Here is a 15035-nt window from a genome sequence, read left to right as displayed (position 1 = left end):
AACCAATTCTCCTTTGTAAAATTTAGTGCAATTGTGATTTAAATCAATTCTTTGACTTTTTTTTTTGCATTTATACTCTTTTTATTGAAGTATAATTAACATACTGTGTTATATTACTTTCAGGTGTACACACAGTGCTTCAACAATTCTATATATTACCTAATGCTCACCGCGATAAGTATAGTGACCATCTGTCACCCTACAACATTATTACAATTTTATTGACTATATTCCCTATGCCGTACTTTTCATCTCTGTGATTTATTCATTTTGTAACTGGAAGTTTGTACGTCTTATTCTTCTTTATCTATTTCACCCATTTCCCCCCCCCCCCCCCCCCCCCCTTCCCTTTTGCGACCCCCTCCCTTTTTTTTTTTTTTTTTTTTTTTACTGGGAGTTTTTTCTACTTTTTTTTCTTTTTCTTTTTTTCCCCTTTCCCCCCCCCCCCCCCAACACACACTTACTCTCTGGCAACTCCCTGTTTGTTCTCTGTATTTAAGAGTCTGGGGGTTTTTTGCCTCCTTTTTTGTTGGTTTGTTCATTTGTTTTGTTTCTTATATTCCACTCATATGTGGACTATCTCCCCTGATGGGAGAAAGTGCAAGGATATGAATAAGGACAGGGTCCCGCCCTCATGGAACTTACCTTTTTAATGGGGAAATTAACAATTAGCCAGTAATTACATAAATACTGATTTAGGTATTTGGGAAACACTGTTCAACAAATGGGGTGTTCAGTACACTCTCTTTTTGAGGGAATTCTCTCAAAAATTCTCTTTTTGTGCCACCATTAGCTCCATTTCCTTCTCTGATAATGGGCATCAAAACATCTGGTACCATAAATAAGATGGAGTCAGATGGTTTCGTTTGGTTTGTTTTCCTTAGGGAGCCTGGGAAATTTGCCAGTTGTTTCTAGCATCTCCTGTCCCTACAGTGATATTCTCATTGGGATGGAAGGTCCACCCTGAACTTGACAACACAACATCTTAGCCTGGAAGAGTATGCTTTTATTTATCATCTAGCTTCTGTTTTTCTCTGTCCCACCCAGCCTGACAGTTGGGCTGGGCTGGACTGGGCTGGGCCAGAGCACAGAGTGAGTGTGTCAGTGAGATGTGATTCCTGGCAAGATGTTTTGTCTTCCTCTCTGGAGCTACCATGAGTCTGTGGGGACAACTGATCTAGAGTAGTGCTTCCCAGACAAGAACGCTCACTGTGATTCTTAATCTCACCCAGATGGCAGACCTTTGGATCAAACCGAGATGTAGGACTCTATTAATATTATAAAATGCTTTTTTCCCACTGCAGTGCTCCATCCACTGTGCTTCCTGGTGCTTGGAGAATTAAATCCTATTAATGAAAGTTTATTGCCTTGTTAAAAATCATTTCCAAAGCATAATTAAACTACATGCATCATATAGTATGGTCATGGGAGACCAGAAAACTGAATTAAAAGCATTATAGTACAGTTGATTATTTTGAATCTAAGGTTCTGTGGTGAATGAAAACCACCAAGTATCTGTCATAGAGTACTGGTTTTAATCCAGCCACTAAAAACCGTGGGAAATAGTTATGTGTGTTGTCCTAGAAAGATATCACTGGTGTGTTATTTGGGGGAAAAAAAAGTGTCAGATTTTAATGTTCAGAATAATTCCACTTTTGTAAAATAAACATAGAGATGTTTGTATCTAGGTGTACCTGAGTGAGTGTGAGACAGGCAGAGACAGAAAGAGAGAGAGAGATTGATTATGAATAAAATTGCACCAAACCATTAACAACAGTTATATGGGGGGCAGTTGGGAGTGGTCCTGGCGAGACTGGATAATCAGTTGGATTGGGGTCGGGAGAGACATCACTCTTACTAACTTCTAAAATATGTTTTAAACTTCAGTTTTCCCTTTGCTAGATGTTGACACTTCTTGAACGTAGGAGTATCCATGATAGCCTTTGGCTGACATGATAGCCTTAGACCAGCACATTCTCAAGTCACTGAGAACATTCTGACATTAGTCTAGGAGTTCCCTCTGAGGGCTGAGCAAGGCAGAGAGCACAGACATCTTTCTGGCCAACGTGTCCCCTCTGCTTTCTCACAGGATGACCTGGATTCACCCTGGGTGGGAGCCCTCACCTTCTCCCAGGGTCAGCACACTCTTCCTCCCCCCTGACCCTCCCATCCATCTTCCTTCATCCCACCCCAGGTCATGACCTTCCGCCTGACCCACTGCAGCAGCCTCTTTTCTAATCATCACAGCTTTTAACGAGCATGAGAGTAATACCTGAGCATTGTAAAAAAAAAAAAAAAAAATGCCATCAGTTTACAAGTAGAACATAAAAAGGTCTCCATTCTCCCTCTGCACCTCCACAGCTGTAAGCCCTAGAGATAACCACAGTAAATGGTAGCTTCCTGCCAGTTCCAGTCATTTTATGTACAAGAAGCAGACTTCAGTGAATATATTTTAGTTTACTCAAACGGATTTATGTTTTAAATAAGCCTTTGAAAAGGGCTTTCCCTGTATATATCCCAATGAATTTCCTGGATGTAGTGTTTTGACCAACTTCTTCTTTGACCAGTCTGCTTCTCAGATGATACATTGTTAAGATCTTTTTCAGCAGCGTGTGACAGAAAATAAATTGATTGGTTCAGGTAGCTAAAAAGTCCGGCTTCGGACATGGCTCTCTGCAGGGTTTGAACAATGCCATCTAGGCTCGCTCCCTCCCTCTGTCTCTGTCTCCCTCTCCTTCTTGTCTCTGCCTCCCTCTCCTTCTTGTCTCTGCCTCTCTTCTTTCTTCTGTCTCTTCCTTCTCTTTCTGTCTATCTCCCTTTCTGTCTCTGTACATTTCTCTGTGTTCTTCTCTTTATATCTGTCCTCTGTCCCTATGCTGTGTTCTTAGTGGATTCAGTCCCCGGGGGGGGGGGGCGGTTAGAAAAATGAGCCTAAAACCATCCTTAACTCATGAGTCCACAGGATAAGACACCTAAATACTCTTTCTCATGGAAGAACTTTGGTTGCCTTTGCTTGAGTCACTCTCATCTTGACCAGTCACCATGGTGGGATGACCAATCATGGTTGCTGGGCAGAGGTGAGGGGCCACGCCTGTCAGCTTTAATAGAAGCATATGGCACAGGAGAACAGCAGTTCCCTCTGGAAGAGGGATGTTGGGCAGACAAGAACAACAGACATCAGCTTCTTTTAGGCTGGCCAAGGGACGTGCAGATATCTTTAGGGAGCCTCCACAACAAGACAAAGGTTTGCTATTCCCACCTCTTCTTGTTTTAGGCCAAACATCCCTAGATCCTTCTACAGGCTCTATAGGTCAGACTTGTTAGACTTTTAACCATTTTGATCCCCGTTCCCTCATCAGTGCTGTCCTTTGTCGTATTTGGCATCAAATGCAAGCCCCTTTAAAATCTTCCACTTCACTCAGTATACCATTCTCTACGGCATTGCAAGATTTCCTCGTTGATACCAAATTGTCACCCTTTCCCTTGGCAACCCAAGAACTTGACGTGTTTTATCTGCACAAACTCTTCCAACCATTTCTCAGTCACAGATTTTCTTTTAAAGCAAGTTTACTTGTTAAACATATGATTTTGACTCAAAGGTTGCATATTTCATCCTGCGCTAGAGATAAAGTGTCTGCACTTCTTAATGATCTCCCTGCGGTACCACTCAATTTTGTAACGTATACGTGAAAAGTGTCTGTCACTGTGAACTTGTGTCACACAGCTATATTTGTATTCCCGATGGGATTGAAATATGCATCTGTAAGGAAAACGTATTATGTTTCTCCTTCTCACATACTCTTTGAGGCCTGGTTCATGCTTTGTACATAATAGTAATATTTGTTGAGTGAATCTCATGCTAGAGGATATGAACTCTTTTTTTTTTTTTAAAGATTTTATTTATTTATTTGACAGAGAGAGACACAGCGAGAGAGGGAACACAAGCAGGGGGAGTGGGAGAGGGAGAAGCAAGCTTCCCGCTGAGCAGGGAGCCCGATGCAGGGCTCCATCCCAGGACCCCGGGATCATGACCTGAGCCGAAGGCAGACGCTTAATGACTGAGCCACCCAGGCGCCCCATTTATTTTTATATTCATTTCATCAAATATGTATTGAGCACTTACTAATTGCTAGGAGTTGAGCAGAGCAGTGGAAGTGCAGTGGCGAACAACCAGAAAAAGCTCTGAATCACAGATTTTTTAGTCTAGTGGGGAATACAAGTAGTAAATAAGGAATTATGGTAAAATGGTGGTCACTGAAATCAAAGAGAACTTGGCCTCCAAAGCAGGGGAAGCTCTGGGAGGAAGTAATGGTGAGGCCGGGATCTGTGGAATATGCAGATGTCAGTAGGTAAAGGGGAAGAAGAGGAGGCATGGGGAAAGGAGGTTCCAGAAAACAGCATGTGCAAAGTCCCAGAGATTTCTCAGTGACACTTTATCAACTATTGGCTAAATTCTTACCTTGTGTTTCAGTGCTTTTCCCAACTTGTCCTCAGTCTGTTTTTCCTACCTCAGCTCCCATCCACGAGTGATCCGTTACCATATCCTGAGTATGATACATTTCCTCATAGTCCCATGTTGCTGCCTGTATCTTGCATTCCTTTTCTTTTCCTGATGAACACTCACCTTTCAATATCCAGACAAGATGTGTCACCTTCTCTACCAACTGGTCAGGCTTCAGTCCCAAAGATTTGTTGTTTCTTCCTCTGAGGGCCCATAAAATGTTAAGTATCAGTTATCATTTACCTTAATCATTGGTTTATGTCCTTCTCACCCTAGACTAGAAGCTCCTTGAGAGTCAGCCTTCAACTCACCTGTGCTGTGCTCTTCTGATCAGTCCCCAGTAGCTGCTCCAGGCACATTTAGCTGATGCTCTGAGATGTGACTTGTGGTTGCCTGGGCAGACTTTGGTGTTCATTTTTCTACCCTTCTAGAACGTGCAATGTAGCAAATAGTTAAGAACGAGGTCTGGGGTGCTAGACTACCTGGATTCAATCCCGGCTGGAGCAGTTATCAATTGTATAATCTTGAGAAGTTGCCTAAATTTTCTGGGTTTTATCTACTCAGCTGTAACATTGTATTAATAATAGTACCTTCTCTTCGGAGTTTATGAAGAATAAATAGCTGAGTGCATGCGGAGAACATAAATCCGTTCATGGTACATAATAAGGATTCAATAAATGTTAGCCACAGTATCGTTCCATTATTGTTTTCCTTTTCAAATGCAAATTTCTACTGGTTGTTGTGGGTGCCTTCCCAGACACTGGTAGCTGCCTTTTCCTTTGTGTTGAATGACTGAGTGTCCTTCAAGTATAGCCCCTCAGCCTGCCAGCACTGGGCATCTCCCCCATTCCCTTTGGAGAGCTCACCCATTCAGTGGCTTCAGCAGCAACTCTGCTCTCTTCTCTCCTGCAGTCTCGTCCCGTGCTGGGCTCTGGGGTCCTGTCTCTACTTGCCTGTTCAGCATCTTGCCTTAAGCTTCTGTCTCTCTTCTTAATTTCCAGTGTGCCCAAAGTGGAAATTTCCATCATAAACTAAGATCCTCTTCTACTTTGTACATCAAAGGTGCATCTGTTAGTCATCTTTTAGTCATTTAAATGCAATTTTTTGAGGTCATCTTTGACTTATCTATCATGACCGGCTGGATGCCAAATCATAGATGTATTTTCATAAATATCTTTCTGATCCATCTTCCTCCTCTTCACTCCTTTTCCCCCTCCCATTTCTTGATTGTTGCAGTAGGATTTTAGTTATTATTCCTGTATATTATCTTATTTTTCAGGTGTATCTTTAAATTATTTAAATATATTTGAATTTTTTCCATGTGTCCCTAGCTCAAAAACTTACAGGGCACAGCATATTCTCCTTCCTCTTCCTAAATAGGGTTGCTTTGGTCTAAACTTGCCCGTTTATTTATCAGCATTACCAGAGCATGGACTTTGGCAGATATGGGTTTAAGTCCCAGTTTTACTGTATCCTGGCCATATGATATTGGGCAAGTGGATTGAACTCTCTGGGGCTCAGTTGCCTCATATTTAAAATGTGGATAATGAGTGGTGCCTGGGTGGCCCTTGATTTTGGCTCAGGTCCTGATCTCAGGGTCGTGATCTCGAGCCTCGCAACGGGCTCTGCGCTCTTCTCCCTCTGCGCCCCGCCCCCCAAAAAAAAGAAAAGAAGAGGGGGAAAAGTGTGGCTAATGAGAGCTCCCTTGTAGAGTTGCTGTAGGAATTAGATACAACGTAGAATCCACCACCTGCCGCATAGTGTGCCCTCAGTGAGTGGGCGTCACGTCTAGTAGGAATAGTGGTAGTTGTAGGAGAGAGAAGAAACAGACAATTACGGTACGACTGGAGAAGTGCTGTGTCACGGGCACAGACAAAGTACTGTGAAAAACCAGGCCGGAGATGGGGAACCGATTCCAGATCTCTAATGGAAAGAACTCTCTCCTAGTGTTTTTTGGGGGGGTACAAAGAACTTTCAAGGCGATAGGACCCTTGAGCTGAGTCTGGAAGGGTAGGTGGGATAGTCATCCAGTGTCTGCTGGAAGATTGATCAATCCATACATGTCTTAAAGTATGCCTTAGAAACTTTTGTGTGTGTCCAGTAAACCTTGCCAGGATGTTTTCAGATGACAGTGTTGGCAGATTATCCCTTTTTCTTTAGTCTATAATAACTCAAGGAGACCCCTTCCTAGACAGCTGATATTCCCCTTCTTGTAAGTTTTCTGATCTTGAAGGTACAGAAGAATATTTTAGTATATGTGCTGCCGAAGCGAGCACAGGTACAGAAGAATGTTTAACAGAGAGGAGCACAGTAAGCATTAATCTGCAGATTGCACAAGGGGTTATGGCTCCTGCAGAAGCCCAGTCTGATGCCCTTCAGATCTCTGATGGAAAGGCGTCTCTTCCTGTCCCCCCACCCCCACAAGTTTTTCTTCCTGGAACCCAAGTTCTCCCTCTGCTCTTGGCTACATTCTCAGTCCCCCTTCATGTCCCTGGCTCCTGATGAATCCCTGCTGGGGTCTTCTTCACTGATCTTCCAGGTGGACTGGTCATTTGCCAAGCCTCTTGGGGAGCATAAGGAAAGCCCTTTAGCTCTTCTTGAAGCTGCTGCTGCTTCTCCATCTCTTCAAAGGGGAACCAGAGCAACTGGAATATTACAAAACCAGTTACTGCAAGGAGAAAGACAAATCTCTTTATCCAGAGCTCTGCCACAAAATGTTTGGCTAAATCCCCCTACTGGAGGGAGGACTGATATCCAGCCAATGAACCCCACAGATAAACCAGACTATATATTACTTGTTTACTTGTTGTGGTTATCTATATAACATCTGCCCCAAAACTTAATGGCTTGAACAACAATGTATCATTATTAGATCTCACAATTCTGTGCATCAGGAATTTGGGCTGGCTAAAGTCTCTTGATGATGTTTAGCTGGAGACTGGACTAGCCTGGAGGGTCCAAGGCAATTTATCACATGCATGGCACCTTGGTGAGGTTGTCTGGAAAGCTGGGCTCAGCTGGGCTCTTCTCCCTGTCCACGTGGTCCCAGGTCTTTATATATGATCTCATATTAATACATGTTAGATTTCTTACATGACAGCTCATGACTCTGAGAAACCAAGAGTCCTCTTAAAAATTAGTCTTGGGACTGGCATATAATACTTCCTCATGAACTCTTGGTCACAGCAGTCAAAAGGCAGCCCAGATCCACGGGAAGGGGCAGACTCTCCACCTATGGATGGGAAGTGTCAAAGAACTCATGGCCATCTTTAATCCAACACAATTACAACCTCTTACAAAAACTGAGATGTTTTACACATAAGAAAACAGACCCAAAGACACCAAATGGTTTGTCAAATGTTGGAAGGAATATCCGTGAAAGAGTTGAAACTAGAACTGATTTTCTTGCCAAAGGCAAAATTCCCCCTTGTAACTAATAAATTTACTGATTCAGTGGAGCTCTTTATCCCCTTAGTCCAAAGTCCTGAAGACCATTAGCTTGTGTTTTATGAATTAGGAATTGTGGGGGAAAAAATCTGTGGTGAAAGGTTTGTTTTCCTGATTCCATTGAGGTACTTGGGTCTTAGCAGGCAGGTGCTACTTCATCTCTTCTCGCTTGTGGTTTAATGTTCCTTTCTTTAGTTGATCTTGATTAGACATTTGGTCTCAGTGACCATCTAGGATGTTGTCTTTGATCATTTCAGGTAGGGGGACTGGGCCTGGATTAAGTCCATAAGAGAATACTACACATAATCAAATTCATTGCTTGCAATGGTCTCAATGTTTCCATTCACCTTTAGAGACCAACTCATCTTTAGGGACCAACTCATTCACCATTTTGTTTCTTATAACTGACTACTAGGAGAGATATTGAACCAGGTGACTTCCATTTTATTAAATAATTTAAAGCCCCTGATTCCAAAATGAATTTGAATCTATTTGAATTCATTTATCAATATATATCCATCCATATATATGTACATATATATATCCTCTGATTGTTTACATATATATGTATACTTATATATACTTACATGCTTAGATATTAGATATATACATAAAAGATCAGAAGGAATAGAGGTAAAAATAATAACTATTATTTATTAATCTTTATGTGCCAGGAAAACATTAAAACATTATTTCATCAGTTCTCACCATCAATCAGGGAGGGGGACACAATGTTTCCCATATTACACATGAGGAAACTGGATCATGGAGACGTCACATAACTGATCCTAGACCACAGAGCTAATAAATGGTTAAGGCAGGAAGACTTGATACCCAGATCAAGACACAAAGTTGACTGCTAAAATCACCTCTAATTCTGAGAATCTAAGGTTCCAAGTTATTCTCCTTGCTCCTTCTGCTTTCCCTGTGGCTGGATGGCAGGAAGTGAGGAGGAAGAATTTTCCTTAATTGCAGGACGAGTGGGGAAGAGATTAGCATGGAGCCTAAAATACATGACTGTCTTCTAAGAGTTGTCAAAGTAAATTGTATCCCCAGAGACATTTAAAAGCAATTTGATCACACATTTACACATGGCTGCAGTTGGGGAAGCTGGTGGCTGGTCTATCAAAGGGGATTTTAATGGAGTTTTATAAGCAATAGTTTGAAATGTTTTTGCATGAGACATTTCTTTGCAAAAACCCATGCCACATCTTAGTTAATCTGGGCCATCTGGAACCTCACTTGTCACTTGAACATTCATTTAACCACTTTGTAAAAGTTTTCTAGTTAAAGAGGAATGGGACTTGTCCAAAGGAAGTCTAGAGAACAGATCTTGCAGATAAGTCTATTCCTGAGATGAGACAAAACTGCTTTCCCTGATGAACACTGTCCACCCAGCTTATGAACCAACAATCCTTTCTCTTGAATTTGTTGTAATTCAGCTTCTTAGGCGGAGCATGTAGCAATGTTGATTACAATGGACATTTTCCAGTTCAAAAAACTTTTGGTGACTCATCCTGGCATAGCATGCAAGAACCTCTGAGACCGTGGTTCTCAGAGTCCCCAAACCACCACCAGTAACGTCACCCAGGACCATAGCAGAAATGCGAATTCTTGGACCCCGTTCCAGATGTTCCAGCAACCTGTTTCAGCAAACCCTCCAGGTGATTCTGTTGCATGCTACGGTTTGAGAACCACTGCCCTTCAGCCGGCCTTTTTAGATGTATTTTTTTCTACTTCCTTACAAACACTCTGTGGTCCAGCTAACTTGTACTCTTTTTAAGTTTATAAGGCTATGTAGATACATGGATATAGATTTATGGTTTTATTATATATATATTATTTATTTTATATATATATATATATAATTTCTGTCTCCTGGCCTTTGTCCATGCTGTTTATAGTACATGGATTACACTTTCTCCTCTACCATCCTTACCCTGGCTCTGGTGTCCACCTTAGAAGACACTTGTTGGAGAAAACCTTTCCATCCCTCTACTAAACAGGACCCTTACATCCCAAAAACTTGGTCCCACACTGTAATGGAATTTATTTTAAATGGTAATGACTAAGGGTTTGTTATTTATTCAACCCATTCTGTGAGCATCCACTCTATCTAGCATTGTACGAGGCGTTGGGGATATAACGGTAAATGAGGCAAACATTTCTGGAACTTATAAATCAGGTAAGGTGGACTTCTCTCACCTCCTGTCATAGATCTTAGCTCTTTGAGGGAGTGCAGGTGTCTTGTACTGCTGGGTATCCCCCAGGCTGTACTAAGTTACGGTGAGCAGGGTGGAAAGCAATGTACTGGTCTTCTCTGGTCTGTAGAGAATGCACTGGAGTCTTGTGCTGTCATCCACACTTGTGACATCTACACTTAGGAGGTAACGGCGCACTGTGGCGTATGCCGAGGACATGGAGCCCCTGCTCTTGGTGCACTCACCTCCTCTAAAGCAAGCTTTCTCAACCTTACCACTGAGGATGTTGTAAATTAGATGGTTCTTTGTTGGGGAGTGCAGGGCTGTCTTGTCCATGGTGAGACTTGTAGCATCTCTGACCTCTACCCGCTGGTTGCCAATGACATCATCCTTCCCAGTTGTGACAACAACTAATGTCCCCAGGCATTGCCAGGTACCCCTTGGTGAGCAACATCAACCTGGGTTGAATCCAACTGGGTATATGTTTCCTACAGAAAGTAAGACTTCAGAAAAATGTAAAAGCTCTCCTTAGATGTCTGTAGGACCACTATGCAGAAAAAGAATTCGAGACAGAAATGTTTAATTGAGCCAGAGGTTAAAGCTGGAGGTGGCAGAGAATCAACTGTGGAAGGAACTTTCTTAACTTCAGGGTAGTCTTAAGTTTAGAAAGTAGGGCAGTGGGCTGTGGTGAATTCCCCCCTCGTACATTCAGACAGGCCTGGATACACTTCATTTTTGAGAGGATTTGGGGGTTTCAGGATTCTGAGGATCCTACAAGTTCTGAGATTCAGCGTTTTGATTGTTTCTAAAGTGGCTTTTAAAGAATTAGAATAATCCCTTGGGGACTTAGGGAAGGTGGCAGAGTGAAGTGATAGTGATGAAGTTGACGTTCTGGCCCTTGAGTTAAACTGCCTGGACTAGATCCCAGCTCAGCTCTTACCTTGGGCACATTCTGAGATTTCTGTGTGTTTGTTTCCTCATCTATATAATGGGTGCCTTTATAGTTCCTGTCTCAAGAGTAGTTGTGAGGACTAAATGAGATAATACAGGGAGAGCCCTTGGTAAGTAAATGTATAGTAACTATTAAGTCAGCTACTTCTGCCTAGTGGTGTTATGTGTGTTTTGGGGGCAGTTCATGAAAGGATAAATATTTTTGTTATTTGCAGGGGTAATACAATTCAAATATAGGAATTAAAAAGCAACCATGACAGGTAACAGTCAAGTTATTAGATCTCTGTTTGGTCCCTGATCAGTAGACAAAGGTTAGAATTTTTAAGGAAACTCCATTAGTCAATTAACACTCGGACTCAATTTTTATTAATCATTTTATTCAGTGATGTTTATCTTCACCTACTTAATTTAGATTCTTGACTGCAGACTTCAAAAGGATGTTTATTTTTCTCGATTCATGGCTAGAAAGCAAAGATTCAAAAGCTATCAGGAAGGATAGAAGCATATACTGTGGCTTATTCAGGGCACCTGCCTCAAGAGTGCCAAAGCCTGGGTAAGAATGTTGAACCTCAGTCAAGTGGCTGGTATGATCTGAGCTCCAAATAAAAGCCTCATATTTTCTACTCCATGCCACTTAAAAATCAAATTTTGTCTATCATAAGACAGCATCAGGCTGAATATGATGTAGAGGGGAAGATTCAAGTCAAACAGATATCTAGACAAAATTTGGTATTTTTCTTATTCATCCTTACATATCCCTTGCAACTTAGCCAATACAATTTAAATAAAAATAAAATTTTTCTTTTCCTTTTACTGATTGCTGATTTTTAAAGTAGGAGATAAAGGACTTTTCTCAGGTTTACCCAACCACCCCACATCATGCAAGAGTAACTTTCTACAACTATCTGTGCAAGAGACCACGGATGCATCCCACCTGAGCCCCTAGGGAATGAGCTATCCAAGCAACTTTCTTTCAGGCATCCATTGTCCAGCATACTGACTGCATAGGTCAAATGGGGAAAAGATCAGTAAAATGTGTATGACATCCACAGTATCCCCCTTGAAGTTGAACTGCAAAAGGAAATCTACCACCACTATTTACTTCTCTGTGGCAGAAGCTCCTAGTAACCAAGGGTAATGCAAATAAAATGAGAACATTGGACCGGCAGACCATGGAGAGATCATTTTTTTAAAAAAATAAATCTAATTAACTATTTTTTATTGAAGCATAGTTGAAATACAATATTATATTACTTTTAGATGTATAACATAGTGACTTGAAACTTACATTATGAAATGATCACCACAATAATTCTGGTTATTCCAACCATATATTCCAATATATGGTTATTCCAATATTATTGACCATATTCTCTATGCTGTACTTTACATTCCCATGACTTATTTTTTTTATAATTGGAAGTTTGTATCCCTTAATCTTCTTCACCTATTTTGCCCATCCTTCCACCCACTTTGAACATGAGGAGATTTTATTGTGCACAGGATATTCATCATGCAATTCATCAGGCAATCACCCTGGCCAAGCAAGACTTAGAAAGACTTTCACAAAAATGTTCTGAGCACCAATATAACTATATATTCTAAAGTCTTCTTCAGTAAATTCTGTTGTCTTCCCAACATGACCCTCTAAATATCTGTATCCACATATGAAAGTTTAAAGACTCTTTGCAGCTAAGATATCCTGCTTCCTCAAACTTACCTCTTGTCCCACAAGTTCCTTAGTTTTGCCTTGTCTTTTGAACTTTTGGATTTCTGTAACATTGGAGATCCAACCAAAATTCCTGAAATCTTGTCTTCACTTAACATCTGTTCCAACCTCAAAAATCATAAATTATACAGCAAAGATAGGGAAACATCCGTTCTTCACTTAGCCCTCAATCACCTTCTTTGGGTAGATGAAGGGCTGTTATAACTTTGAGCTACGTTTTGAAAGTATATTGACTCAAAGATAGTCTTGCTTAGAACAAAGTATCTATGAAGGACATGTCTGACATAAAAAACCATTTTTACTGAGGCAGGAAACTTTGCTGGCAAGAGACTGACTTTAGCCAACTTTGTTAGTTTGCTGGAGCTGTCATAACGAGTACCACAAACTGGGTGCTTAGAGCAGGATATGTGTTGTCTCACAGTTCTGGAAGCTAGAAGTCACGGTGTCAGCAAAGCCATGCTCCCTCTGAAACCTGTAGGGGAAGGATGTTTCCTTGGTTCTTCTTAGCTTTTGGTAGTTTGCTGGCAGTCTTTGGTGTTCCTTGGCCTGCAGGGTCATCATTCCAATCCTCCATCTCTGAGCATATCTGAATCTGTGTCCAAATTTCCCTTTTCCTAAGGACATCAGCCATATTGGATCAAGGCCCACACTAATGGCCTTATTTTTATTTTATTACCTCTGTGAAGACTCTGTATCCAAATAAGGTTATATTCCAAGGGCCTGAGGGTTAGAACCTCAACATATCTGTTAGGAAAGGGAGAGGGGACACAACTCAATCTGTGACACCAGCTTAAACAAAAAAGGAATTTATTGGAAAGATATGTGGTGACTTACTTAATTGAGGGAAAAGTTAAAGCAAGAAGACCTAAAAAGGCAAGAGCATGGTTGCCCAACGATCCAAGAAGCAGGCAGGACCTACTCCCAGCCCCACTAGCAGGCTGCTGCATCAAGGGACCTCCACTCACTTCCCCATCTTTGCATCACTCCACATGGCATTCAGAGTCCCAGGAGAAAGTCTGACTGGGTCACTACGTGGCCGGAAAAGTTGGGAGCGCCATCATTTCCTCTCCCAACAACACGAAAGCAACAGAGAAGAGATAATTCCCAAAGGCTTTGGGATGCTATTACCAAAAGAAAGGATGAAGGATGCTAAATGGATAAAACCAAATGTCTAATTTAGACCCTCTAGCAGGAAATGAGGAAGGGAGCACAATTTGGGACTAAAAAATATTTTCATATACTCCAAATTCATGATTAATTCTATGTACATAATAAAACCCTGATGATTATTAATACAGCCTTTCAGAAAAATTTGTCATTCTGATATGATTTGCCTTTCTTATAAGTCAAGATCATGGAGGGAATTCCAGCTAATCATGATTCTTTTACTGCACTACCTTTAGTTATGTTTTGCTATCATATCAGCTTTATAGATAGAGAAAATGGGTTCCCCCACAAGTGAGCCTTTCTCCCATTCTTTGGTCTGTTGTTCCTTGTACTCTGATCCAGGTCAGGACACCCGCTTGTGTTGCTGGCCACAGGAAGCCTCCTGGCACGTTATGGTCAGCTGCTCCCTGATGCCTTGGAGGGAAATGTATAATTCTCCCCTCTCAGCTCCTGAGGCACCCACTTCTCATGTTCCGACACTGAGGGGGCTCTCCTTATTCCACCCTCTTTCCCAACTCATCCTACCACCACCTCTTCAAAGAATATAGCCATTGTTATGTTAGTTATGCTTTGAATTAAGAAAAGAAAAGAAGAGGTGGGAAAAATTAAAGCAGATTGCATAAAATGAGGGATATATGGGGGTGTCTCATCATTAAATGGTATAAAATCTTAAAGAATAGACTTATCACCCAGGCTTTCTGTTTGCACTTGTTCTTTGACACTTCCAAAGACAAATAGCTGATAGGTCTACTGGAGTATTTTGCCTGTTGTCAAATTCCCTGAATTGCTGGGCATGGGAGTGGTGATCTCCAAGACTAGAAGAACATGCAAGAAGCAGTCTGGGAGTTAGAGACCAGATCACTGAGTGGAGCAGGTTGCATCTCTATTTGGAGGAAAGAAGAAAGCTAATACATTGGCAGAACATGGACTCAAAAACTGGTAAGCAGTGAGTCCCATGAGGGAGAGCAGACCCAGATAAATGAGGGCGAGGTGGTCTCTACCAGTAGGTAGGACACGATGGAGCAGGGAATATTTGAAA

At 41.6% G+C, this 15035-nt stretch overlaps 1 protein-coding gene across 1 annotated transcript in view; it reads left to right on the top strand.

The window, feature by feature from the left end:
* HTR4 (5-hydroxytryptamine receptor 4) overlaps positions 1–15035 on the top strand; it is a 165848-nt gene that overhangs the window by 92014 nt on the left and 58799 nt on the right. The gene's annotated exons all lie outside the window — the stretch shown is intronic.

Source organism: Phoca vitulina, unplaced genomic scaffold (genome assembly GCF_004348235.1).
Source record: "Phoca vitulina isolate PV1807 unplaced genomic scaffold, GSC_HSeal_1.0 scaffold83, whole genome shotgun sequence".
NCBI classification, from domain to species: Eukaryota; Metazoa; Chordata; class Mammalia; order Carnivora; family Phocidae; genus Phoca; species Phoca vitulina.
The sequence above is the reverse complement of the archived record's forward strand: the minus strand, read 5'-3'. Positions and strand labels throughout refer to the sequence as shown.